Source organism: Bos mutus, chromosome X, assembly GCF_027580195.1.
Source record: "Bos mutus isolate GX-2022 chromosome X, NWIPB_WYAK_1.1, whole genome shotgun sequence".
Lineage (NCBI taxonomy): Eukaryota > Metazoa > Chordata > Mammalia > Artiodactyla > Bovidae > Bos > Bos mutus.
In genome coordinates, this window is record NC_091646.1 from 75924318 (window position 1) to 75951690 (window position 27373).

General features: G+C 41.5%; 1 non-coding gene across 1 annotated transcript; it reads left to right on the top strand.

Annotated features, from left to right (window-relative positions):
* Positions 1-12408: 12408 nt before the first annotated feature.
* On the top strand, positions 12409-12481 carry TRNAE-UUC (transfer RNA glutamic acid (anticodon UUC)). Its single transcript has one exon. It is a non-coding gene; the product is annotated as a tRNA-Glu (tRNA).
* The last annotated feature ends 14892 nt before the right edge of the window (positions 12482-27373 follow it).

Consider the following 27373-nt stretch of genomic DNA (forward strand, 5'->3'; position numbering starts at 1 on the left):
GGGATTATAAAATACATAGTTAATTCTTCGTAGTGTATTTAGAATCAATGTTTTGTCACTTAATTGGAATGTATAAATTTCACCACCATAGACGTCCCTTTACCCTTCTTCCTTCATGTTATAAGTGTGTTGTATACTCTATCTGTATACATACTATATCTACATACCATATTTATATCATCAGTGTTAAATTTTTTGCTTTCAACTATCAAGCATATTCTATTCTTCTTCTTCTTCTTTTTTTTTTTTTGGCCATGCCATGTGGCTTGTGAGATCACAGTTCCCCAATCAAGAACTGAACTCAGGCCACGGTGATGAAAGCCCAGAATCCTAACCACTGGGCTACCAGGGAACTCTCAAGCATGTTTGAAAGACCTCAAGAGAAGAATGCTATATTTACCAAGATACTTACCATTTTTGTTGTTCTTCATTTCTGATATTCCAAGTTTCCTTCCTATATTATTTTTATTGTCTGAAGAACTTCCTTTAGCAATTCTTTTAGAATAGATATGCTGGCTATGATTTCTCTTAATTTTTCTTTGTAGGAGAATGTCTTTATTTCACCCTCACTCCTGAAGGCTATTTGCACTGGATATGGACTTCATGGTTGATAGTTCTTTTCTTTCAGCCTTCTAGCAGTTTAAAAATGTGCCATCTCCTTCTGGTTTTCATGGTTTCTGATGAGAAATCTTCAATAGTTGAAATCATTGTTCCACTACAGGCAAAGAGTCATTTTTCTCTCACTGATTTCAAGATTATTCAATCTGTCTTTAGTTTTGAGCATTTTGATTATAATGTGTCTGAAGATGAATTATTTGGGTTGATCTTGTTTACGGTTTGCTCAGCATCTTAAATCTATAGGTTTATGTGTTTTACCTAACTTGAGAAGTTCGGGGGATCCATTGTTTCTTAAAATATATTTTTCTGCCTCATATTCCTCTTTCTGGGCTTTCAATTACCTGAATATTAGACTTTTTATTGTTTTACCACAAGTTCCTGAAGTTCAGTTAATTTTTTTCAAAATTCTTTCTTTCTTGTTCAGGTTGGATAATTTTTACTGATCTAGCTTCAGATTCACTAGCTTTTTAAATTTCTCTGTTATCCCTATTCTGCTGTTGAGTCCATCCAGTGATTTTTTTTGTTCTTGCTGCTGTTTTATTTTTCAGTTCTAAAATATCCATTTGGTTAATTTTAAAAGTTAACTTATTTATTTTAATTGGATGCTAATTACTTTACAATATTGTGCTGGTTTTTGCCATACATTGACATGAATCAGCCATGGGTGTACATGTGTCCCCCATCCTGAACCCCACTCCCACCTCCCTCCCCATCCCATCCCTCAGGATTGTCCCACTGGATTTTGAGTGCCCTGTTTCATGCATCAAACTTGGACTGGTCATCTGTTTCACATATGGTAATATACATGTTTCAATGCTATTCTCTCAAATCATCCCACCCTCGCCTTCTCCCACAGAGTCCAAAAGACTGTTCTATACATCTGTGTCTCTTTTGCTGTCTTACAGATAGGGTCATTGTAACCATCTTTCTAAATTCCATATATATGTGTTAATATACTGTATTGGTGTTTTTCTTTCTGACTTACTTCACTCTGTATAATAGGCTCCAGTTTCATCCACCTCATTAGAACTGATTCAAATGTGTTCTAATAGTTGAGTAATATTCCATTGGGTATATGTACCACAGCTTTCTTATCCATTCATCGGCTGATGGACATCTAGGTTGCTTCCATGTCCTAGCTATTGTAAACAGTGCTGCAATGAACACTGGGGTACACGTGTCTCTTTCAATTCTGGTTTCCTCTGTGTACATGCCAAGCAGTGGGATTGCTGGGTTGTATGGCAGTTCTATTTCCAGTTCTTAAAGGAATCTCCACACTGTTCCCCATAGTGACTGTACTAGTTTGCATTCCCACCAACACTGTAAGAGGGTTCCCTTTTCCCCACACCCTCTCCGGCATTTATTGTTTGTTGACTTTTTGATAGTGATTCTGACAGGTATGAGATGGTACCTCATTCTGGTTTCAATTTGCATTTCTCTGATAATGAATGATGTTGAGCATCTTTTCATGTGTTTGTTAGCCATCTGTATGTCTTCTTTGGAGAAATGTCTGTTTAGTTCTTTGGCCCATTTTTTTATTGGGTCGTTTATTTTTCTGGAATTGAGCTGCAGGAGCTGCTTGTATATTTTTGAGATTAATTCTTTGTCAGTTGCTTTGTTTGCTATTATTTTCTCCCATTCTGAAGGTGTCTTTTCACTTTGCTTATAGTTTCCTTCGTTGTGAAAAAGCTTTTAAGTTTAATTAGGTCCCATTTGTTTATTTTTGTTTTTATTTCCATTACTCTGGGAGGTGGGTCATAGAGGATCCTGCTGTGATTTATGTTAGAGAGTGTTTTGCCTATGTTTTCCTCTAGGAGTTTTATAGTTTCTGGTCTTACATTTAGATCTTTAATCCACTTTTAGTTTATTTTTGTGTATGGTGTTAGAAAGTGTTCTAGTTTCATTCTTTTACAAGTGGTTGACCAGTTTTCCCAGCACCACTTGTTAAAGAGATTGTCTTTTCTCCATTGTATATTCTTGCCTCCTTTGTCAAATATAAGGTGTCCACAGATGTATGGATTTATCTCTGGGTTTTCTATCTTGTTCCAGTGGTGTATATGTCTGTTTTTGTGCCCGTACCATAGTGTCTTGATGACTGTAGCTTTGTAGTATAGTCTGAAGTCAGGCAGGTTGATTTCTCCAGTTCCAGTTTTCTTTCTCAAGATTGCTTTGGCTATTTGAGGTTTTTTCTTTTTCCATACAAATTGTGAAATTATTTGTTCTAGTTCTCTGAAAAATACCATTGGTAGCTTGATAGGGATTGCATTGAATCTATAGTTTGCTTTGGGTAGTATACTCATTTTCACTACATTGATTCTTCTGAATCATGAATATGGTCTATTTCTCCATCTATTTGTGTCATTTGATTTCTCTCATCAGTGTTTTATAGTTTTCTATATATAGTTTTTTTGTTTCTTTAGGTAGATTTATTCCTAAGTATTTTATTCTTTTCATCACAATGGTGAAAGGACTTGTTTCCTTGATTTCACTTTCTGTTTTCTCATTGTTAGTGTATAAGAATGCAAGGGATTTCTGTGTATTAATTTTATATCCTGCAACTTTACATAGTCGTTGATTAGCTCTAGCAATTTTCTGATGGTGTCTTTAGGGTTTTCCATGCAGAGGATCATGTCATCTGCAAACAGTGAGAGTTTTACTTCTTTTCCAATATGGATTCCTTTTATTTCTTTTTCTTCTGATTGCTGTGGCTAAAACTTCCAAAACTATGTTGAAAAGTAGTGGTGAGAGTGGGCACCCTTGTCTTATTCCTGCCTTTAGGGGAAATGCTTTCAATTTTTCACCATTGAATATAATGTTTATTGTGGGTTTATCATATATGGCTTTTATTATATTGAAGGTTCCTTCTATGCCTGCTTTCTGGAGGGTTTTTTTTTTTTATCATAAATGGATGTTGAATTTTGTTAAAGGCTTTCTCTGCATCTATTCAGAGAATCATATGGTTTTTATCTTTCAATTTGTTAATGTGGTGTATCACATTGATTGATTTGCAAATATTGAAGAATCTTTGCATCCCTGGGATAAAGCGCACTTGGTCATGATATATGATCTTTTTATTATGTTGTTGGATTCTGTTTGCTAGAATTTTGTTGAAGATTTTTGCATCTATGTTCATCAGTGATATTGGCCTGTAGTTTTTTTTTTGTGTGGCATCTTTGTCTGGTTTTGGTATTAGGGTGATGGTGGCCTCATAGAATGAGTTTGGAAGTTTACCTTCCTCTGCAATTTTTTGGAAGGGTTTGAGTGGGATAGGTGTTAGCTCCTCTCTAAATTTTTGGTAGAATTCAGCTGTGAAACTGCCTGATCCTGGGCTTTTGTTTGTTGGAAGATTTCTGATTACAGTTTTGATTTCCATGCTTGTGATGGGTCTGTTAAGATTTTCTATTTCTTCCTGGTTCAGTTTTGGAAAGTTATACTTTTCTAAGAATTTGTCCATTTCTTCCAAGTTTTCCGTTTCATTGGCATATAGTTGCTGATAGTAGTCTCTTATGATCCTTTGTATTTTTGTGTTGTCTGTTGTGATTTCTCCATTTTAATTTCTAATTTTGTTGATTTGACTCTTCTCCCTTTTTTCTTGATGAGTCTGGCTAATGGTTTGTCTATTTTATTTATCTTCTCAGAGAACCAGCTTTTAGTTTTGTTGATTTTTGCTATAGTTTTCTTTGTTTCTTTTTCATTTATTTCTGCCCTAATTTTTGTGATTTCTTTCCTTCTATTAACCCTGAGGTTCTTCATTTCTTCTTTTTCTAGTTGCTTTAGGTGTAAAGTTAGATTATTTATTTGATTTTTCTCTTGTTTCTTGAGGTAAGCTTGTATTGCTGTGAACCTTCCCCTTAGCACTGCTTTTACTGAATCCCATAGGTACAAACATATGGAGGCTAAACAACATGCTTCTGAATAAACAATAAATAACAGAAGAAATTTAAAAATGCATAGAAACAAATGAAAATGGTTAATTTTTATGTCTTTTTTATATTCCAATGCTTTCCATTTTCATATTTGTTTTGAGAATTTTCATGATTGCTCATTCAATCATTTTTATAAAGTGCTTAGCAGATAATTCCAACATCTGCATTATCTCATTCTTGGCACCTGTTGATTGTCATTCCCCACTTGAATCAAATATTTCATTGTTCTTTATACGCTGAGTAATTTTGGATTGTATCCTGGACATTTTGAATATTACATTATGAGACTCTAGGTCTTGTTTAAATCCTATAAAGACTGCTGATTGCTTTTTTTGTTTTAGTCACTAAGTTGTGTCCAACTCTTTGTGACACCATGGACTGTAGCCCACCAGGCTCCTCTATCATGGGATTTCCCAGGCAAGAAGACTGGAGTGGGTTGCCATTTCCTTCTCCAGAATATCTTCCCAACCCAGGAATCAAACCCACATCTCCTGCATTGGGCAGATTTTTTACCATTGAGCCAGCAGGGAAGCCAGAAGAATGTTGATACATTTGTTTAACAGACAATCTTCATGGTTAAGCTCAGTCCACAGGTTCCATCCTATCTTCTGCGAGTGTGGTTCCAGTGTCAGTTCAGTTTTCACAAGCTTTTCAGTGCTATTCAGATCTGTCTCATGTGTGTATTCCCCAGTGGTGAGTCTGGAACCAGGGGAGAGGTACAGCATTAGCTCAGTTCTCAAAATCTTTGGATCTTTAATCAAGATCCAATCCATGCACATGCAGATCAGTTGTTGGGGAAAGCAACTCCATAAAGTTGTTTATGAACACCTGGGCTCAAGCTCAATCTGCAAAGACCTTTTCGTTGGAGATCTCACGCAAGCATGGTGGATCTGAAGCCTCACCCAGCCTTCTGCCCCAGTCTTCACTGCAGTCCTCTAGTTGTCTGATCTCCGCTTGGTCCTGTCCTACCTTCATTTCTCAAGGGAGTTCAGAGAGCAACCAGGCTGGGGTGAGGAGACTCCCAGCACTCCATGAAGGGTATGGAAAGCTTTATTGTAGACCATCAGGACCAGGGATGATCTGAAGCACAAAATAGGACACCTTTTCCTTCCCCCAATTCAGCTGGCTCAGCTCTTAACCCATTCACTTCCAAATAGTGACAGCAGTGGAATGGCTGAGGAGGCACGTCATTCAAGGTAGATCAGAGAGTGGTGAAATATCAGAGGAGCTCCAGGGACTAAGGTGGCTTGTCTAAGGACTTTGAGGAGCAAATCTAGAATTTCAGGTGATCCCAAGTTTCCAGAGTGACTCTCCTCTCTCCAAGACCCCTAGACCCAGAAACTCAACCTAGTGGGACCCAGGCTCTAGCCCCCTCCCCTGGCAGTGGAAGTCTTTCCCATGACAAACAACCCCCTTGCACTATCTTGAGTCTTTTCTGGCTAGCTGCCCAGATGGCCATCTAGTCAACGAAACTTCTAAAATAACATCTACTTGGCAGTGAATCAAGACATCTGTTTAACCCACAAATGCACAGTTCAGATCAACCCCTGAATCAAAACATCTTGTCAAACCCCAAAGCAGATCATCTGGTCACTTTGACTTATCAAAGGGAAATCTTTTATTATCCCTGAGGGTACCTGTACATTTCTTGCTGGACATGCCAAGAATGCAAGGCCCTAGTTACTCTTAACTCAGTTTATTTTTCAGAGTTGTGTTTGCAGCAAGCTCCCTTGAGAAATGAGGTAATATTTCCTTCCAGACAAAAAGCAGGCTTGTTGCTGCTTTTTGGAGCAATTCAGTTCAGTTCAGTCGCTCAGTCATGTCCGACTCTTTGCGACCCCATGAATCGCAGCACGCCAGGCCTCCCTGTCCATCACCAACTCCCGGAGTTCACTCAGACTCACCTCCATCGAGTCAGTGATGCCATCCAGCCATCTCATCCTCCGTCGTTCCCTTCTCCTCCTGCCCCCAATCCCTCCCAGCATCAGAGTCTTTTCCAATGAGCAATTAATACCCAACATTTAGTGTTCCTTTCCACTATGTGCACAGGCATGTATCTAGGCTCACCTGTGTTACCTGCTTGGAGAACCAGTTCAAACGCTATGCTAGCTCTTTGGCTACTGCTTTTGCTGTGAATAGTAAAGTCCTTTATCTCTGACCCAGGAGTCTCATGTCTTCTGCTTGAAACAGGATAGCATGTTAGCTTGCAAGTAGGGTAAAATCTCAGTGTGAAACTGTTAGTCGCTCTCAGTCATGTTCAACTCTTTTGTGACCCCATGGACTGTAGCCCGCCAGGCTCCTCTGTCCATGGAATTCTCCAGGCAAGAATACTGGAGTGGGTTGCCAGTCCCTTCTCCAGGGGATCTTCCCGACCCAGGATAGAACCTGGATCTCCCGCATTGGAGGCAGATTCTTTACCATCTGAGCCACCTTTTACAGTTCTGGACATTGACCTGCACCCATCAGACACTGAGTCCAGGGTCCTCAGGCCAGGCAGTAACACCAGCTCCTCATACCAGGCACTAGATCCTGTCTCCCTCCTGCCAGATACCAACTCCCAACCTCTGCTGCCAACTACTACTGCCCCAATTCCACCTCCAGAAGCTAATTCCACACATATAGCTCCAGAATCTATCTCCTACTTTATGCTTCAGAGACTAGATTCCAGTCTCTCCCTACAGAGGCCAAGTTCTGACCTCTCCTGCCAAAAATCAAGTCAGGCACTCTGCCTCCCATCCTGTGCCATGATCAATAAGTTCCCCAATTTCTCCACCAGAGGCCAAACCTCCACTCCCCATCCAAGTGCTAAGTCCCAATTTCAGCTCCAGGATCTAAGTCCTTGTTCTTAGTCATGAGATGAAGGCTCCAATTTTCAGTGAAGAGGCTAAGTCCCAACTTCCACAAGTGATCACCAAAGCGGGTTTAACCACCTGATCTTAACCAAACATTTCATGGTACCATTTCTCAGGCAGAGGAGAAAGGAACAGGGAGAGACTAGCAAAGGTAGACCCTGGAGTCTGCCAGAGAAGATACAGAGTCCCTTCAGGACTGATCCTAGAAAAACCAGGAACAATTAGAGACTCTGAGCAGGCCCCTCCTACCTTCTGTGGCTGGTTGGTCTGTTGTTAATGACCCAGGCACCTAGAAGCCCCCTTTCTTGGGTAGAGGAAGTTGGGGAGCAGTGGCACAACATCTGGGGCCAACATCAAGGGTACAGAGGCCTTTTAGGATGGACCCACTGGGAAAAAGGGGTAAACCCAAATATAAGCACATGTTCTCCTGACAGAGTTGGCTAGACACACAACCTGCACCTGGACACTTTGTGGCCTCATTTCTTATGTAGGGGAGAAAAGAATTCATGAAAATAGCACAAGTCAAGTCTGGGGTTCTCCCTGGTGGGTGCAGTGAGTGGCCTTTCAGGAGGGGCAATGTAGGAACTGGATGGATCTGGGGCCCCAAGAAACCCCCCTCTCTGTATCCAGCTAGTCTTCCAATAACTACCAGTGATCTGTGCTCCAGTTTATCATGTAAAGGAGCAAAGGAATCTCATGCAATGATCCCATGAGCCAATGTGAAGTATAAAGAAATCTTTCAGGGGACCCTCCTATGGAACAGGGACCATTTGAAACCTCATCTAAGCTCCATCCTCTCCAGCCTAACACTGTCACTCTCTCATGCTGTAGTCTGGAAAGTTGACTGACTTTCTCAGCTCCCCTGGACCTCCACACAGGGTGCAGAGGCCTTTTAGGAGGTCCCCTCCAGACATCTAGCTCTAGGAAAAGCCTCAGATCAAGCTCCTCACACCTCAGGAGGCTAACTCTTTCACATCAACCCTGTTGCTTCCCAGCCCCAGTTCTCAGAGGTGAGGTCAGAGAGTAGTAGGACAGGCTTCCTGGCCCTTTGATGGCTTCCAAACAGGATAAGCTTGTGGGGCCCTGGGTTCCTACCTTTGCAATCAGTAGGACCAGTGCCAGGAGCCCTGGGGGCCTCTTCAGGAGAAGAAGAGGCCTTTTTGTAGAAAGCTCTGACATTCAAGGCTGGTCCCTACCTCCAGATGAAACTCATCCTCAAACTGCAGCAAGTTAACGAGGTTACCGCAACCCAGTGACATCTTGGTTTTGGTTATCATCTAGGAGAAGTCATTTGCATTTGAAAAGACTTGAGTCCTTGAGAATCCCTGCAGTGAAGGAAGAAGCATCAGTCAGTTCAGTTCAGTTCAGTCGCTCAGTCCTGTCCGAATCTTTGCGACCCCATGAATTGCAGCTCGCCAGGCCTCCCTATCCATCACCAACTCCCAGAGTTCACTCAGACTCACGTCCATCGAGTCAGTGATGCCATCCAGCCATCTCATCCTCTGTCGTCCCCTTCTCCTCCTGCCCCTAATCCCTCCCAGCATCAGAGTCTTTTCCAATGAGTCAACTCTTCGCATGAGGTGGCCAAAGGACTGGAGTTTCAGCTTTAGCATCATTCCTTCCAAAGAAATCCCAGGGCTGATCTCCTTCAGAATGGACTGGTTGGATCTCCTTGCAGTCCAAGGGACTCTCAAGAGTCTTCTCCAACACCACAGTTCAAAAACATCAGTTCTTTGGCGCTCAGCCTTCTTCACAGTCCAACTCTCACATCCATACATGACCACTGGAAAAACCATAGCCTTGACTAGATGAACTTTGTTGGCAAAGTAATGTCTCTGCTTTTGAATATGCTATCTAGGTTGGTCATAACTTTCCTTCCAAGGAGTAAACGTCTTTTAATTTCATGGCTGCAGTCACCATCCGCAGTGATTATGGAGCCCAGAAAAATAAAGTCTGACACTGTTTCCACTGTTTCCCCATCTATTTCCCATGAAGTGATGGGACCAGATGCCATGATCTTCGTTTTCTGAATGTTGAGCTTCAGACCAACTTTTTCACTCTCCACTTTCACTTTCATCAAGAGGCTTTTTAGTTCCTTTTCACTTTCTGCCATAAGGGTGGTGTCATCTGCATATCTGAGGTTGTTGATATTTCTCCCAGCAATCTTGATTCCAGCTTGTGCTTCTTCCAGCCCAGCATTTCTCATGATGTACTCTGCATATCAGTTAAATAAGCAGGGTGACAATATACAGCCTTGACGTACTCCTTTTCCTATTTGGAACCAGTCTGTTGTTCCATGTCCAGTTCTAACTGTTGCTTCCTGACCTGCATACAGATTTCTCAAGAGGCAGGTCAGGTGGTCTGGTATTCCCATCTCTTTCAGAATTTTCCACAGTTTATTGTGATCCACACAGTCAAAGGCTTTGGCATAGTCAATAAAGCAGAAATAGATGTTTTTCTGGAACTCTCTTGCTTTTTTGATGATCCAGCGGATGTTGGCAATTTGATCTCTGGTTCCTCTGCCTTTTCTAAAACCAGCTTGAACAGCTGGAAGTTCATGGTTCACGTATTGCTGAAGCCTGGCTTGGAGAATTTTGAGCATTACTTTACTAGCATGTGAGATGAGTGCAATTGTGTGGTAGTTTGAGCATTCTTTGGCATTGCCTTTCTTTGGGATTGGAATGAAAACTTACCTTTTCCAGTCCTGTGGCCACTGCTGAGTTTTCCAAATTTGCTGGCATATTGAGTTCAGCACTTTCACAGCATCATCTTTCAGGATTTGAAAGAGCTCCACTGGAATTCCATCACCTCCACCAGCTTTGTTCATAGTGATGCTTTCTAAGGCCCACTTGACTTCACATTTCAGGATGTCTGGCTCTAGGTCAGTGATCACACCATCGTGATTATCTGGGTCGTGAAGATCTTTTTTGTACAGGAAGAAGCATATCAGGTAGAATTTCAGCAGACCACAGGGCCATCTGAAGCCCAACACTATGCTCCCTGACCTGTACATAGCTAGCTGCCTAGCATAGTTCTGATTGTCCTCTGACCTCCAATCCCAACCTGAGGAGGTCTAAGAGGGGCCAGACTAGTACCAAGAGGCCTCAAGAGCCTGTGCAAGGGGTGCAGAGACTGTGGGGGATATCTGTGGGAAGTCCATGGAATTCAACACAGAGGACTCAGAGACCTTTTAGAAAATGCCTACTGTGGAACTGGGGTGATCTTAATCCCCAAGACGTGCTCCCCCAATCCCAGTTGTAGCCAGCTATCTAACCAACCTCAAGTAAGGAGCTTCTTGGCCCTCTTTCTCAGCCATACCTAACCCTAACCCCAAAATCGAACAATTAAATATGGACCTCATCCTAAACTTAATCCCAAACACTGATTCAGACCATGAACTCAACCTTCACATTAATCATAACCCTAAAGTCAAAGCTATCGTTTTTCCAGTGGTCATGTATGGATGTGAGATTTGGACCATAAAGAAGGTTATCAGATCAGATCAGTCGCTCAGTCGTGTCTGACTCTTTGTGACCCCATGAATCGCAGCACGCCAGGCCTCCCTGTCCATCACCAACTTAAGAAGGTTAAGTGCCAAAGAATTGATGCTTTTGAACTGTGGTGTTGGAGAAGACTCTTGAGCAGCCATTGGACTGCAAGGAGATCAAACCAGTCAATCCTAAAGAAATCAATCCTAACTTGTCATTGGAAGGACTGATGCCAAAGCTGATGCTCCAGTGCTTTGGTTACCTGATGGGAAGAGCTGACTCGTTTGAAAAGGCCCTGATGCTGGGAAAGATTGAGGGTGGGAGGAGAAGAGGATGACAGAGGATGAGATGGTTGGATGGCATCACTGTCTCAATGGACATGGGTTTGAGCAAGCTTCAGGAGATGGTGAAGGATAGGGAGGCCTGGTGGACTACAGTCCATGGGATCTCAAAGAGTCAGACACAATTGAGCAACTGAACAACAACAAAACCTAGTTTTAAACTTGACTATAAACCCTAACCCTAAAACTAACCATAAACTAGAGCCTAAACATTACCTGATCATGACCCTGACTCTAACCCTTAGCCTAATCCTAAACTTGATTTTTACCCTAAACCTATCCCTAATCATGAACCTGACCCTGACTGAAACCTAACCAGAACACTAACCCTTACTGAGAACCTGACGTAACTTTACATCTAACTCTAATCTTGACCCTGAAGTTAATACTAAACCCTAATTCTGACCCTGACAATGAGCTTGATTCATCCTGATAGTGATTCTGAAACTGACACTCACTCTAATTCTGACCATGAACCTGACACTAATCATGAAATTAACTGTTTCCCTGATCCTGTACCTTACCCTGATCCTAAATCTGGCCATAACGTTGATACTAACATTATCTCTAAACCTGATCCTATGCTTATTTTGTAAGAAAATGTGTTATTCTGATCTTGTTTTTACATATACTGTTAATAATAAAAAGATTTTCTCTAATTAGTCATAAGAAGTTACTTTTAAGAAAAATGTGTTATTTTAATGTTTTCACTGACCTTGTCCTCACAAATATTGCTAAGTTTCATCAAAGTTTACTCTAAATCACAGTAAGTAGCTACTTTGGAGAAGAATGTGTGATTGTGGGCACATTTTTACTTATACTACTTAGATTAATCTAAATTTGCTCTAACTTTCAAGAATTTGTTTCCTTGGCAAAGAAACTGAGATTCTGAGCTTGTTTTAAAACATACTGCTTCTTTTCGTCTAAGTTTGCCCTAATTTACACTGGGGATTTACTTCTAAGAAAAATGTGTGATTCTAAGCTTGTTTTCATTTATATTGCTTAATTCCATTTAAGTTGCACTAAATCACCACATGCATAATTTTTTAGAATTATGTGTGATTCTGTGCTTATTTAAACATATACAGCTTAGTTTCACTTTCATTTACTCTATCCATAAAAGTAGTGCTTTTAAGAAAAATTTCTGATTCTGAATGTGTTTTAAAATAAAGCTCTTGGGAGTTCCCTGGAGGTCCAGTGGTTAGGACTCTGCACTTTCACTACCGAGGGCCCAGGTTCAATCCCTGGTCAGGGAACTAGATCTGACAAGCCAGGTGGCATGGCCATAAGTAAATAATAAAATAAAGCTCTTAGTTTCACTTAGATTTACTTTAACTCACTGTAAAGAGTTTATTTACAGGAAATATGTGATTCTAAACTATTTACATAGAAACTGCTAGTTTCATTAGATTTTATTCTAACTGGTATTGAGAAATTACTTTGAAGAAGAATGCAGATTCTGAGCTTGCTTTCTTTCTTTTCTTTTTTTTAGAGGCTGATCTTCTTAAAAAATATTTATTTATTTATTCGTTTGGCTGCGCTGGGTCTTGGTCGGGGCACGTAGGGTCTTTGCTGGGGGCTCTTGGTTGCAGCGCCCGGGCTTCTCTCTAGTTGTGACAAGTGGGCTCTAGAGTGCAGCCTTAGTGGCTGTGGCACAAGGGCTTAGTTGCCCCACAGCATGTGGGATCTTAGTTCTCTAACCAGGGACTGAACTCGAGTCCCCTGCATTAGAGGGTGGATTCTTAACCACTGGACCACCAGGGAAGTCCCTGAGCTTGTTTTCATGTAAGTACTTACTTTCATTTAGATTTATTGAAACCCAATTAAGACCTTTTTGAAGGGCCCAAGTTATTTGAAAGTAAATTATTTGGTTTTGTCTAGATTTCTTCTAAGTCATATTGAGCAGTTATATTGGAGAAGAATGTATGATTCTGGTTCTGCTTCCATCAAATATAGACAGGGACCAGATTTGTACTCCCACAAGAAACAATCAAAGGAACCTGACAGAATGAATGAAACAATAGGGGGCTTCTTTATCATGTACACACTGCTATATTCATTGCTTATTTATTTATTTATTTTTGGCTATGCTGGGCCATAGGACTGGAAAAGGTCAGTTTTCATTCCAATCCCAAAAAAGGGCAATGCCAAAGAATGTTCACACTACTGCACAATTTCACTCATCTCACACACTAGCCAAGTAATGCTCAAAATTCTCCAGGCCAGGCTTCAAAAGTACGTGAACTGTGAATTTCCAGATGTTCAAGCTGGATTTAGAAAAGGCAGAGGAACCAGAGATCAAATTGCCAACATCTGTTGGCTCATAGAAAAGGCAAAAAGAATGGTAGAAAAACATCTACTTCTGTTTTATTGATTACATCAAAGCCTCTGACTGTGTGGATCACAACAAACTGTGGAAAATTCTTCAAGACATGAGAATACCAGACCACCTTACCTGCCTCCTGAGAAATCTATATGCAGGTCAAAAAGCAACAGTTAGAAAAAGACTGGGGTGTACACCCGTGGCAGATGCATGTTGATGTATGGCAAAACCAATACAATATTGTAAAGTAAAAAAATAAATAAATAAACTTAAAAATAAGAAAAAGACTGGGGAAAATGGACTGGTTCCAAATTGGGAAGGGAGTATGTCAAGCGTGTATGTTGTCACTCTGCTTATTTAACTTATATGCAGGGTACATCATGCGAAATGCCAGGGTGGATGAAGCACAAGCCAGAATCAAGATTGCCAGGAGAAATATCAATAACCTCAGATATGCAGATGACACCACCCTTATGACAGAAAGTGAACAAGAACTAAAAAGCCTCTTGATGAAAGTGAAAGAGGAGAGTGAAAAAGTTGGCTTAAAATTCAACAGTCAAAAAACTAAGATCATGGCATCCGGTCCCATCACTTCATGCAAATAGATGGGGAAACAATGGAAACAGAGACTTTATTTGGGGGGCTCCAAAATCACTGCAGATAGTGACTGCAGCCATGAAATTAAAAGACATTTACACCTTGGAAGAAAAGCTATGACCAACCTAGACAGCATATTAAAAAGCAGAGACATTAGTTTGCCGACAAAGGTCCATCTAGTCAAATATATTGTTTTTCCAGTAGTCATGTATGGATGTGAGAGTTGGGCTATGAAGAAAGCTGAGGACCGAAGAATTGATGCTTTTGAATTGTGGTGTTGGAGAAGACTCTTGAGAGTCCCATGGACTGCAAGGAGATCCAATCAGTCCATCCTAAAGGAAATCAGTCCTGAATATTCATTGGAAGGACTGACGCTGAAGCTGAAACTCCAATATTTTGGCCACCTGATGGCAAGGACTGACTCATTGGAAAAGACCCTGATGCTGGGAAAGATTGAAGGCAGGAGGGGAAGGGGATGGCAGAAGATGAGATGGTTGGATGGCATCACCAACTCGATGGACATGAGTTTGAGCAAACTCTGGGAGTTGGTGATGGACAGGGAAGCCTGGCATGCTGCAGTCCATGAGGTCGCAAAGAGTCAGACAGGACTGAGCAACTGAACTGAACTGAACTGGGTCTTCATTGCTGCATGCAGGTTTTCTCTAGTTGCAGAGAGAGGGGGATATGCTCTAGTTGTGGTGCGTGGGCTTCTCCACTGTGGTGGCTCCTTTCAATGCTGAGCACAGGCTCTAGGCACACAGGCTTCAGGAGCTGCACACAGGGTCAGTAGTTGTGACCAGTTGGCTCTAGAGTGTGTGGACTTCAGTAATTGTGGCACAGAGGCTCATAAGTTGTGGCTCTCAGGTCCTAGAGCACAGGCTCAACAGTTGTGGTGCATGGGCTTAGCTGCTCCACAGCATGTGGAATCTTCCTGGACCAGGGATCGAATCCATGTCCCCTGAATTGGCAGGTGGATTCTTATCCACTGTGCCCCCAGAGAATTCCTGAAGCAGCAGGTTTTAAGCACTGAACAGCAGGCAACCAAGCACTGAGAGGTGGGAAACAAATGAGGTGAGTACTTAGGATTCCCCCAGGCTGCCTTGAAAAAGTGTTCAGGCCATGGCACAGGGTGGAGGAAGTGAGGCGGAGCCCAACTGACTCCCTGAGTTGAGGATTTGGAGCTGAGTCTCTTGGAAGATTGAATCAACTAGAGATGATAGAACAAAGTACCAAAGAGTGAAAAAAAAATGTGCAGAGAATGTTACAGTTAATTTTTTATGTGTCCACTTGAGTAGGTTACAGTATCCAGAAGTGTGGTCAAACATTATTCTAGATTGTTTCCTATTGTTTTAGACTATTCCTGCTGGTTCTGTTTCTCTGCGTGAATGCTGACTAATACAGAGAACCCTGGAGAACTGGAGAGAGTACCCCTGAGTATTCAGAAGAGTACTAATCAGTGCATGCATGTGAAAAGAACACCTGAGGCCACAGAAAGAACCATCTGAAATGATTAGAGGGAACAGTGCCTGGGACTCACACAGGAACAAGAATAGGTCCTGCTCCCACCAGTCAGACTGGGAAAAACACCTAATTCATCAAACATTGGGTAAAGTCCTCAGGAAGGTCTTGCCTCAGAATAACTGTCTCAGGAGAATAATCAATCTTAGACTGAGCATTGGTCAGGACCCCATCTAACAAATCCTAAGGGCAAGACTTGAAAGGATAGAAATATTTCTAAGAAACTTAACTACATTCCAAAACAAAGCTCAAGAACATTTATAGTAATACAAAAGTATCCAGCACCCAACAAAATGAAATTCACAGTATCTGACATCCAATCAAAGCTTACCAGAAAAGGCAGGAAAATATAAAAACAATAATCAATCAAAACCAACCCAGATTTGACACAGATATTAAAATTAGCAGAGAAAGACATTAAAAGTTACTATAATGGTATTCTACAAGCTCAAAAACTCAATGAGAGACACGGAAAATTAAAAATGATCCACTGAACTTACATCTTTAATGAACTGAAAAAAAAAAGATAGTCTAGAATTCTATACCTGGCAAAAAAAAATAGCTTCAAAACTGAGGGTTAAATCATCTAGTTTTGAGAGCAAACAGGGCTCAGTATTTGTAAGTCTCCCATGACCACAGAGGACAAAGCATTCTTTTTAAATGGGTGCACAAATACTACTTATGGCTACTCCCCCTGGTTCAGCACAGAAAAAAAGGCAAAAACACCCAGATTGTAGTTCCTCCCTGAAGGGGATAGACTGCAAATTTAATGACCTGACTTTCCCACCTGCTGCCCAAAGATCAGTTCAGTCCAGTTCAGTTGCTCAGTCGTGTCCAACTCTGCGACTTCATGGACTGCAGCACGCTAGGTTTCTCTGTCCATCACCAACTCCCAGAGTTTGCTCAAACTCATGTCCATCAAGTTGGTGATGCCATCCAACCATCTCATTTCTGTCATCCCCTTCTCCTGCCTTCAATCTTTCCCAGCATCAGGGTCTTTTCCAATGAGTCAGTCCTTGCCATCAGGTGGCCAAAATATTGGAGTTTCAGCTTCAGTATCAATCCTTCCAATGAATATTCAGGACTGATTTCCTTTAGGGTGGACTGATTGGATCTCCTTGCAGTCCATGGGACTCTCAAGAGTCTTCTCTAACACCACAGTTCAAAAGCATCAATTCTTCGGTCCTCAGCTTTCTTTATAGTCCAACTCTCACGTCCATACATGACTACTGGAAAAACAATATCTTTGACTAGATGGACCTTTGTCGGCAAACTAATGTCTCTGCTTTTTAATATGCTGTCTAGGTTGGTCATAGCTTTTCTTCCAAGGAGCAAGTGTCTTTTAATCTCATGGCTACAGTCACCATCTGCACTGATTTTGCAGCCCCCCAAAAATAAAGTCTCTCACTGTTTCCATTGTTTCCCCATCTATTTGCCATGAAGTGATGGGACCAGATGCCATGATCTTAGTTTTCTGAATGTTGAGATTTAAGCTAACTTTTTCACTCTCCTCTTTCACTTTCATCAAGAGGCTCTTTAATTCTTTCTTGCTTTCTGTCATAAGGGTGGTGTCATCTGCATATCTGAAGTTACTGATATTTCTCCTGGCAATCTTGATTTCGGCTTGAGCTTCATCCAGCCTGGCATTTCGCATGATGAACTCTACATATAAGTTAAATAAGCAGGGTGACAACATACACCCTTGACGTACTCCTTTCCCAATTTGAAACCAGTCCATTGTTCCATGTCCAGTTCTAACTGTTGCTTTTTGATCTGCATACAGATTTCTCAGGAGGCAGGTAAGGTGGTCTGGTATTCCCACCTCTTGAAGAATTTTCCACAGTTTGTCATGATGCGCACAGTCAAAGGCTTTGGCGTAGTCAATAAAACAAGTAAATGTTTTTTGGGAACTCTCTTGCTTTTTCTATGAGCCAACAGATGTGGCAATTTGATCTCTGGTTCCTCTGCCTTTTCTAAATCCAGCTTGAACATCTGGAAGTCTATGTTTCACATACTGTTGAAGCCTGGCCTGGAGAATTTTGAGCATTACTTGGGTAGTGTGTGAGATAAGCACAATTGTGCGGTAGTTTGAACATTCTTTGACATTGCCCTTTTTGGGGATTGGAATGAAAACTGACCTTTTCTAATCCCGTGGCCACTGCTGAGTTTTCCAAATTAGCTGGCATATTGAGCACTTTAACAACATCATCCTTTAAGATTTGAAATAGCTCAACTGGAATTTCATCATCTCCACTAGCTTTGTTCGTAGTGATGCTTCCTAAGGCCCACTTGACTTCACATTACAGGATGTCTGGCTCTAGGTGAGTGGTCACACCATTGTTGTTGTCTGGGTCATTAAGATCTGTTTTGTATAGTTCTTCTGTGTATTCCTTCCACCTCTTCTTAATCTCTTCTGCTTCTGTTAGGTCCATACCACTTCTGTCCTTTATTGTGCCGATCTTTGCATGAAATGTTCCCTTGGTATCTCTCATTTTCTCTTCAGCCGTCCCCTTCTCCTCCTGCCCCCAATTCTAATTTTCTTGAAGAGATCTCTAGTCTTTCCCATTCTGTTGTTTTCCTCTATTTCTTTGCATTGATCACTTAGGAAGGCTTTCTTATCTCTCCTTCCTATTCTTTGGAACTCTACATTCAGATGTTTATATCTTTCTTTTTCTCCTTTGCCTTTCACTTCTCTTTTTTTCTCAGCTATTTGTAAGGCCTCCTCAGACAACCATTTTGCCTTTCTTTTTCTTGGGGATGGTTTGATCACTGCCTCCTCTACAATGTCATGAACCTCCATCCATAGTTCTTCAGGCACTCTATCTGTCAGATCTAATCCCTTGAATCTATTTCTCATTTCCACTGTATAATCATAATGGATTTCATTTAGGTCGTACCTGAATGGTCTAGTGGTTTTCCCTACTTTCTTCAATTTAAGTCTGAATTTGGCAATAAGGAGTTCATCATCTGAGCCATAGTCAGCTCCCAGTTTTGTTTTTGCTGACTGTGTAGAGCTTCTCCATCTGTGGCTGCAAAGGATATAATCAATCTGATTTCAGTATTGACCATCTGTTGATGTCCATGTGTAGAGTCTTCTCTTGTGTTGTTGGAAGAGGGTGTTTGCTATGACCAGTGCATTCTCTTGACAAAACTGTTAGCCTTTGCCCTGCTTCATTTTGTATTCCAAGGCCAAATTTGCCTGTTACTCCAGATATCTCTTGACTTCCTACTTTTGCATTCCAGTCCCCTATGATGAAAAAGACTTCTGTTTTGGGTGTTAGTTTTAGAAGGTCTTGTAGGTCTTCATCAGATCAGATCAGCTCAGTCCCTCAGTCGTGTCCGACTCTCTGCGACCCCATGAATCGCAGCACGCCAGGCCTCCCTGTCCATCACCAACTCCTGGAGTTCACTCAGACTCATGTCCATCGAGTCAGTGATGCCATCCAGCCATCTCATCCTCTGTCGTCCCCTTCTCCTCCTGCCCCCAATCCCTCCCAGCATCAGAGTCTTTTCCAATGAGTCAACTCTTCGCATGAGGTGGCCAAAGGACTGGAGTTTCAGCTTCAGCATCATTCCTTCCAAAGAAATCCCAGGGCTGATCTCCTTTAGAATGGACTGGTTGGATCTCCTTGCAGTCCAAGGGACTCTCAAGAGTCTTCTCCAACACCACAGTTCAAAAGCATCAATTCTTCAGCACTCAGCCTTCTTCACAGTCCAACTCTCACATCCATACGTGACCACAGGAAAAACCATAGCCTTGACTAGATGGACCTCTGTTGGCAAAGTAATGTCTCTGCTTTTGAATCTAGGTTGGTCATAACTTTCCTTCCAAGGAGTAAACGTCTTTTAATTTCATGGCTGCAGTCACCATCTGCAGTGATTTTGGAGCCCAGAAAAATAAAGTCTGACACTGTTTCCACTGTTTCCCCATCTATTTCCCATGAAGTGATGGGACCGGATGCCACGATCTTCATTTTCTGAATGTTGAGCTTTAGGCCAACTGTTTCACTCTCCACTTTCACTTTCATCAAGAGGCTTTTTAGTTCCTCTTCCCTTTCTGCCATAAGGGTGGTGTCATCTGCATATCTGAGGTTATTGATATTTCTCCCAGCAATCTTGATTCCAGCTTGTCCTTCTTCCAGTCCAGTGTTTCTCATGATGTACTCTGCATAGAAGTTAAATAAACAGGGTGACAATATACAGTCTTGACGTACTCCTTTTCCTATTTGGAACCAGTCTGTTGTTCCATGTCCAGTTCTAACTCTTGCTTCCTGACCTGCATACAAATTTCTCAAGAGGCAGATCAGGTAGTCTGGTATTCCCATCTCTTTCAGAATTTTCCACAGTTTATTGTGATCCACACAGTCAAAGGCTTTGGCATAGTCAATAAAGCAGAAATAGATGTTCTTCTGGAACTCTCTTGCTTTTTCCATGATCCAATGGATGTTGGCAATTTGATCTCTGGTTCCTCTGCCTTTTCTAAAACCAGCTTAAACATCAGGAAGTTCACAGTTCACATATTGCTGAAGCCTGGCTTGGAGAATTTTGAGCATTACTTACCATTCAAATTCAGCTTCTTCAGCTTTACTGGTTGGGGCATAGACTTATATTGAATGGTTTGCCTTGGAAACAAACAGACATCATTCTGCCGTTTTTGAGATTGCATTCAAGTACTGCATTTCAGACTCTTTCACTGACTATGAGGCTTACTCCATTTCTTCTAAGGGATTCTTGCCCACAGTAGTAGATATAATGTTAAGCTTCAAATTAACCTGCTTGGACTTCCCTGGTGGTCCAGTGGTTAAGAATCCACCTGCGATTGCAGGGGACACAGGTTTGATTCCTGATTGGGGAAGATTCCACATGCCATGGGGGAACTAAACCCTGTGCCACAATTACTGAGCCTGCACGCTAGAGCCCAGACACAGCAAACAAGACTCAGTGCAGCAAACAGACAAGAAACAAAACAAACAAATTAGCTTGCCACTGTGAGCTGAACAGGCAGGCAAGTAGTAGTCTTTTGGGAGACTGAACAGGCATGTGAGGATCTGCCTTGCTTCTACAGCACTGAAAGGACTAGGTACACCCTAGTCTCCTGGGGCCCCACTAAGAACAAAGATGGTGGTTTGCACAAGCACAAAGGCTTGAGAGGCACTCTGAATCTTTGGCTGGGTAAGTTGGGTGAGGTTCATCTCTACACAAGGCAAGTTTGTTAAGACTGGGAGAAGCAGCTGCTTTATCTAATGCACAGAAGCCAACAGAGGGAGTCAAGGAAAATGAAGAAACCGATGTTTTACTTCCAAACAAAAGAGGAAGATACATCTCCAGAAACTGCCCCCTAATGAAATGAAGATAAGTGACTCCCCTGACAGGGAATTCAAAATAACAGTCATAAAGATTCTCACTGAGGTCAGGAGAGGAATGCGTGAACAAAGTAGGAATTTCAATAAAGAGATAATATTTTTTTAAATACCAGACAGAAATCATAGGGCTGAAGAATACAATAACTGACTTGAAAAATTCAGTAGAGGGACTCAACATCAGACTAAGAGGGAAGTTTATGGTGTAAATGCCTACATTAAAAACAAGATCTCAACTAAATGACCTAACTTTATATCTCAAGAAACTAGGGGAAACAAACTAAACTCAAAGCTACAGAAGGAAGACAATAATAAAGATCAGAGTAGAAATAAATCAAATACAGAATAGAAACACAGTCAGTTCAGTTCAGTTCCATCACTCAGTCCTGTCCAACTCTTTGCAACCCCATGAATCACAGCACGCCAGGCCTCCCTGTCCATCACCAACTCCCGGAGTTCACTCAGACTCATGTCCATCGAGTCGGTGATGCCATCCAGCCATCTCATCCTCTGTCATCCCCTTCTCCTCCTGCCCCCAATCCCTCCCAGCATCAGAGTCTTTTCCAATGAGTCAACTCTTCGTATGAGGTGGCCAAAGTGTTGGACTTTCAGCTTCAGCATCAGTCCTTCCAAATAACACCCAGGACTGATCTCCTTCAGAATGGACTGGTTGGATCTCCTTGCAGTCCAAGGGACTCTCAAGAGTCTTCTCCAACACCACAGTTCAAAAGCATCAATTCTTCGGTGCTCAGCTTTCTTCACAGTCCAACTCTCACATCCATACATGACCACAGGAAAAACCATAGCCTTGACTAGATGAACTTTGTTGGCAAAGTAATGTCTCTGCTTTTGAATATGCTATCTAGGTTGGTCATAACTTTCCTTCCAAGGAGTAAACATCTTTTAATTTCATGGCTGCAATCACCATCCGCAGTGATTATGGAGCCCAAAAAATAAAGTCTGACACTGTTTCCACTGTTTCCCCGTCTATTTCCCATGAAGTGATGGGACCGGATGCCATGATCTTCGTTTTCTGAATGTTGAGCTTTAAGCCAACTTTTTCACTCTCCACTTTCACTTTCATCAAGAGGCTTTTTAGTTCCTCTTCACTTTCTGCCATAAGGGTGGTGTCATCTGCATATCTGAGGTTATTGATATTTCTCCTGGCAATCTTGATTCCAGCTTGTGCTTCTTCCAGCCCAGCATGTCTCATGATGTACTCTGCATATAAGTTAAATAAGCAGGGTGACAATATACAGCCTTGACGTACTCCTTTTCCTATTTGGAACCAGTCTGTTGTCCCATGTCCAGTTCTAACTGTTGCTTCCTGACCTGCATATAGGTATCTCAAGAGGCAGGTCAGGTGGTCTCTTTCAGAATTTTCCACAGTTTATTGTGATCCACACAGTCAAAGGCTTTGGCATAGTCAATAAAGCAGAAATAGATGTTTTTCTGGAACTCTTCTGCTTTTTCCTTGATCCAGCAGATATTGGCAATTTGATCTCTGGTTCCTCTGCCTTTTCTAAAACCAGCTTGAACAGCTGGAAGTTCATGGTTCACATATTGCTGAAGCCTGGCTTGGAGAATTTTGAGCATTACTTTACTAGCGTGTGAGATGAGTGCAATTGTGCGGTAGTTTGAGCATTCTTTGGCATTGCCTTTCTTTGGGATTGGAATGAAAACTGACCTTTTCCAGTCCTGTAGCCACTGCTGAGTTTTCTAAATTTGCTGGCATATTGAGTTCAGCACTTTCACAGCATCATCTTTCAGGATTTGAAACAGCTCATCCGGAATTCCATCATCTCCACTAGCTTTGTTCATAGTGATGCTTTCTAAGGCCCACTTGACTTCACATTCCAGGATGTCTGGCTCTGGGTGAGTGATTAAACCATTGTGATTATCTTGGTCATGAAGATCTTTTTTGTACAGTTCTTCTGTGTATTCGTGCCACCTCTTCTTAATATCTTCTGCTTCTGTTAGGTCTATACAATTTCTGTCCTTTATCGAGCCCATCTTTAGATGAAATGTTCCCTTGGTATCTCTAATTTTCTTGAAACACAGTAGAAAAATAAAAAAACTTAGTGCGTTTGTGGAGGTGGGATATCAACAAACCCTTAACTAGACTGACTAGGGAAAAGAGAAGACTCAAAGTCAGAAATGAGAGAGGAAGACTTCCTGGTGGTCCAGTGGCTAAGACTCCGAGCTCCTAATTTAGGGGGCCTAGGTTCAATCCCTGGTCAGGGAAGTAGGATCCCACATGCCTCTCGGCATGGAAAAACAAACAAACAAAAAACACCAGTAGTGTTTCTTTACACCAACAATGATCTATTTGAAAAGGATATCAAGGAAACAATCTCATCTATAATAGCAACAAAAAGAATATAATACTTAGAAATAAGTTTAACCAAGGAGGTAAAAGAGTTGTACACTGAAAAGTATAAAACACTGATGAAATAAACTAAAGAAGCCACAAATAAATGGAATGCTATCCTGTATTCATTGACTGGAAGAATCAATATTGTGCTATACAGATTCAGATTCAATACAATCCCTATCAAAATTCCAATGACATTTTTCACAAAAATAGAAAAAACAATTCTAAAATTTGAATAGTCAAAAACAATCTTGAAAAAAGAAAATGCAGTGGTTAACAATTGTCATGGAAAATAGTAAGATGCTGGTCAAAGTGGAGAAAGTTGCAGTTTTGTAGGATAGGTTCTAGAGATCTAATGTACTACATGATTATAGTTAATAATATGGTATTGTATACTAGAAATTTGCTATTAATAAAAGGGTAGATTTCAGGATTCTTACACACACACACACACATATAAATATATATATATATATATATACAATGGATACTACTCAGCCATATAAAAGAATGAAATGATGCCTTTTGCAGCAACAATGATGGACTTAAGAGATTATCATACTAAGTGAAGTAAATCAGACAAAGACAAATGCCATATGATACCGCTTATACGTGAAATCTCAAATATGACACAAATGAACTTATATACATAGCAGAAACAAACTCAAGAGACAGAGAACAGACTTGTAGCTGCCAAGGGGAAGTAAGGGAGGCAAGGATTGAGAGTTTACAGTTAGCAGATGCAAATTAATACATATAGAATGAATAAACAGGGTCCTATTGTAGAGCACAGGGAACTATATGCATGATAAACAACAATGGAAAAGAATATGAAAAAATGTATATATATATATATATATATATAACTGAATCAGTTTGAGGTACAGCAGAAATGAGCAGAACATTGTAAATCAATTATGCTATAATAAAATATATTTAAAATAAATCCAAGGATCAACATCAGAAATTTTTAAATATACTATCAAGTTAAACAAGAAAATAACATGTAATAATTAATAGATGTCTAAAAAGTAACTGCTAAAATTTAAAACAAAATCCTAATAAATGTATCTTACAGTGTAAAGTAAGTCACTCCCTATCCACAATGTCCCCCCATCCTGCAAGTCCTGAATCCATAGGAGTTACCCCGGTGTATTACTGTCCCTATTCCCTCAAATTGTGTATAGTCTTATACTATGGACATGCTGAGCATTTTCCACAATAGTCTATTATACATTTTACATACTATTTGTACTATATATTATCTCCATTTCACAGATCAGGAAACTGAGGCTCAGAAGGAATAAGGAATTTGACCAAGGTAAAACTATGTTGGTGTGAGATAATAGAAAATAAATACATTGGTCTCTGCCCCCGGTTCCTGGCAGAGCTCTTAAAACTCTCGTAATTTCCTATGTGATAAGAGCACCGGCAGCATCTTTTATTCCACTGAAGTGACTCTAGGTGGGTCTGGATGGCTCCTGGATGCAGGCTGGTCACCAGAAAGACCACACCATAGTTAAAAGCTTGAAATTTTCAGACCCATCTCCCCATCCTCCAGAGAGGGGAGAGGGCTGGAAATGAAGTTAATAATTGATCATGCCTATGTGAGGAAGCCTCCATAAAATCCCAATAGTGTGGAGTCCCAAGAGCTTCAGGATGGGCGGACCATCCACATAACAGGAGGGTGATGTACCCCAACACCACAGGGACAGAAGCTCCTGCACTTGGTACCCTCCCAGATCTCACGCTATGTATGTCTTCATCTGACTGTTCATCTGTATCCTTTATCATGTCCTTTAATAAACTGGTAAATGTAAGTATTTCCTTGAGTTCTGTGAGTTGCTCTAGCAAATTAATCTAACTTGAAGAGGCGGGTCATGGGAACCTCCAATTTGCAACCAAATCAGACAGAATTTGTGGGTAACCTGGGGACCTACTACTTGTAATTAGCATCTGTAATGGGATACGGGAAAATTTTGTGGGATTGATCCCTTAACCTCTTGGATCTGATGCACTCTCCAGGTAGTGTTAGAATTGAGTTAAATTGTAGGATACCAGCTGATGTTGCAGAGAATTTTGCTTGATGTGGGAAAAACCTGCACACATTTGGTGACCAGCGTGCCAGAAGTAAAGTGTTAGTAAGGGACGGAGAGGGAAGGGAGAGAGTAGGATTTTATTTTTCCTATACAGAAGCGAGAGAGCTGGATGATTTTTCTACACAGGTGGTAAGTGGTTAAGAGCTAAGTGAGCTTCCCTTGTGGCTCAGCTGGTAAAGAATCTGCCTGCAATGCAGGAGACCTGGGTTTGATCCCTGGGTTGGGAAGATCCCCTGGAGAAGGGAAAGGCTACACACTCCAGTATTCTGGCCTGGAGAACTCCATGGACTGTATAGTCCATGGGGTACAGTCCATGGGGTTGCAAAGAGTCGGACACAACTGAGCGGCTTTCACTTTCACTTTCTTTCACTTTTAAGAGCTAAGTACCAAATGCAGGTGGGTCTTAATCTAAAGGGTAACTATTATCTAAGAAAAATTCTATCCAATATCTCCCTGAAGATTCCATATCTTTCTGAAGACAGCTCTATTTCCCACAGGGTCCTCCAAAATCCCCAAACACCCATGACCCAGCCCCAAACACTGACCCTCAAAGAATCCAACGAAGGAGACAACAAAACCCCATCAGAGTGTTACTCGTCACTGCCCCCTGCCCCATAAACTCTATCAGCACAGCCTCCCTCCCAGTGGTTTGACAGTCACATGCCAGCAGCCCTGCAGGTCTCCAATCACTAATTACCTCAGGACTCAAAATTTTGGAATCACATTTCTGACACCACCGGCAGCAGATCACTGACCGTCCAAAACTGCCAATAGCCAAATCACAGGGACTATCAGAATACACAGAACCATCCCTCAGTCCTGGAGAGACTGACCCAGTCAGGGTCAAGATTCTTCTGTAAAGTGTCTGAGACTTTACTCTCTTATAGGATAGCAAATTTTAGAGATGATGACAGAAAACACAAGATTCCTGAGGCAGAGACAAAGGAAGTTTACTACTCACCATGGGTGCAGCACTCACACCATATCAGCGCCCCATGTCCTCTAAGTCCCACAGAGGTGACACAGAGGGACCCTGGTGGATGTAGCATACATAGTGGGTTTACATCACAGCCATGAAAAGCTGAACTTGGGAATTCAGGCAGCTCTTTGTCCCAGAGGGAGACATGACCTCATCCCTCAAGATTCCTCACTGTCAACATAGCCCTGAGAAATGGCTAAGTGGTCAGAGCCCACTCTTCGACAACCACAAAGTAGTCTAAGGCCAGGCTATTACACTGCAACCCACACAAAGGAGTTTAGACTGACTTTTGCACATTTGGTGTCACCAGCAACAATGACAGAGTCCAAAATCAAACCCCAATCCCAGTGGAGCGATGATATGCACCCCCGTCTTTCCTCCATATACAAACACATAACCCAAAGGGACATGGTTCAACTCAGTTCAGAATTTGTTGTTAGATCTGTTTGGGAACACCACAACATGGATTTGGTTAAGTCCCATGCTTGGTAACATCAATCGCTAAATGTGGCATAATCCAAGACCTCTCAGGTATCAGGAGAATATGAATTTGTATCAGTCAGATCTAAACAAAGTCATGTTGGCCCCTGTGTTTGTACAGTGATGAGGGAGTCTGTGTTCAGGAGGTGACATTGACGGCCTCTGGCACAGCAGAATAGTTTAAGACCAGCCATGTTCAAGTGAGATTTTCTGTTTTTGTCATCCCAAGGAAGGGATGACACACCTGGTAGCAGGTCAGATTGCTAGCTGTCTGCCTGACTCTGGGAAACCATTTGATTGCTTTGCCAGGTTTTAGTGCTCAATGTAGGAGACAAAGAATACTAACTGGTTCCCATCTCAAACCTCTCAGGGTCTAAGATTTTCCTTCCCCAAGTACATTCCTTCCATAGCCATGAAA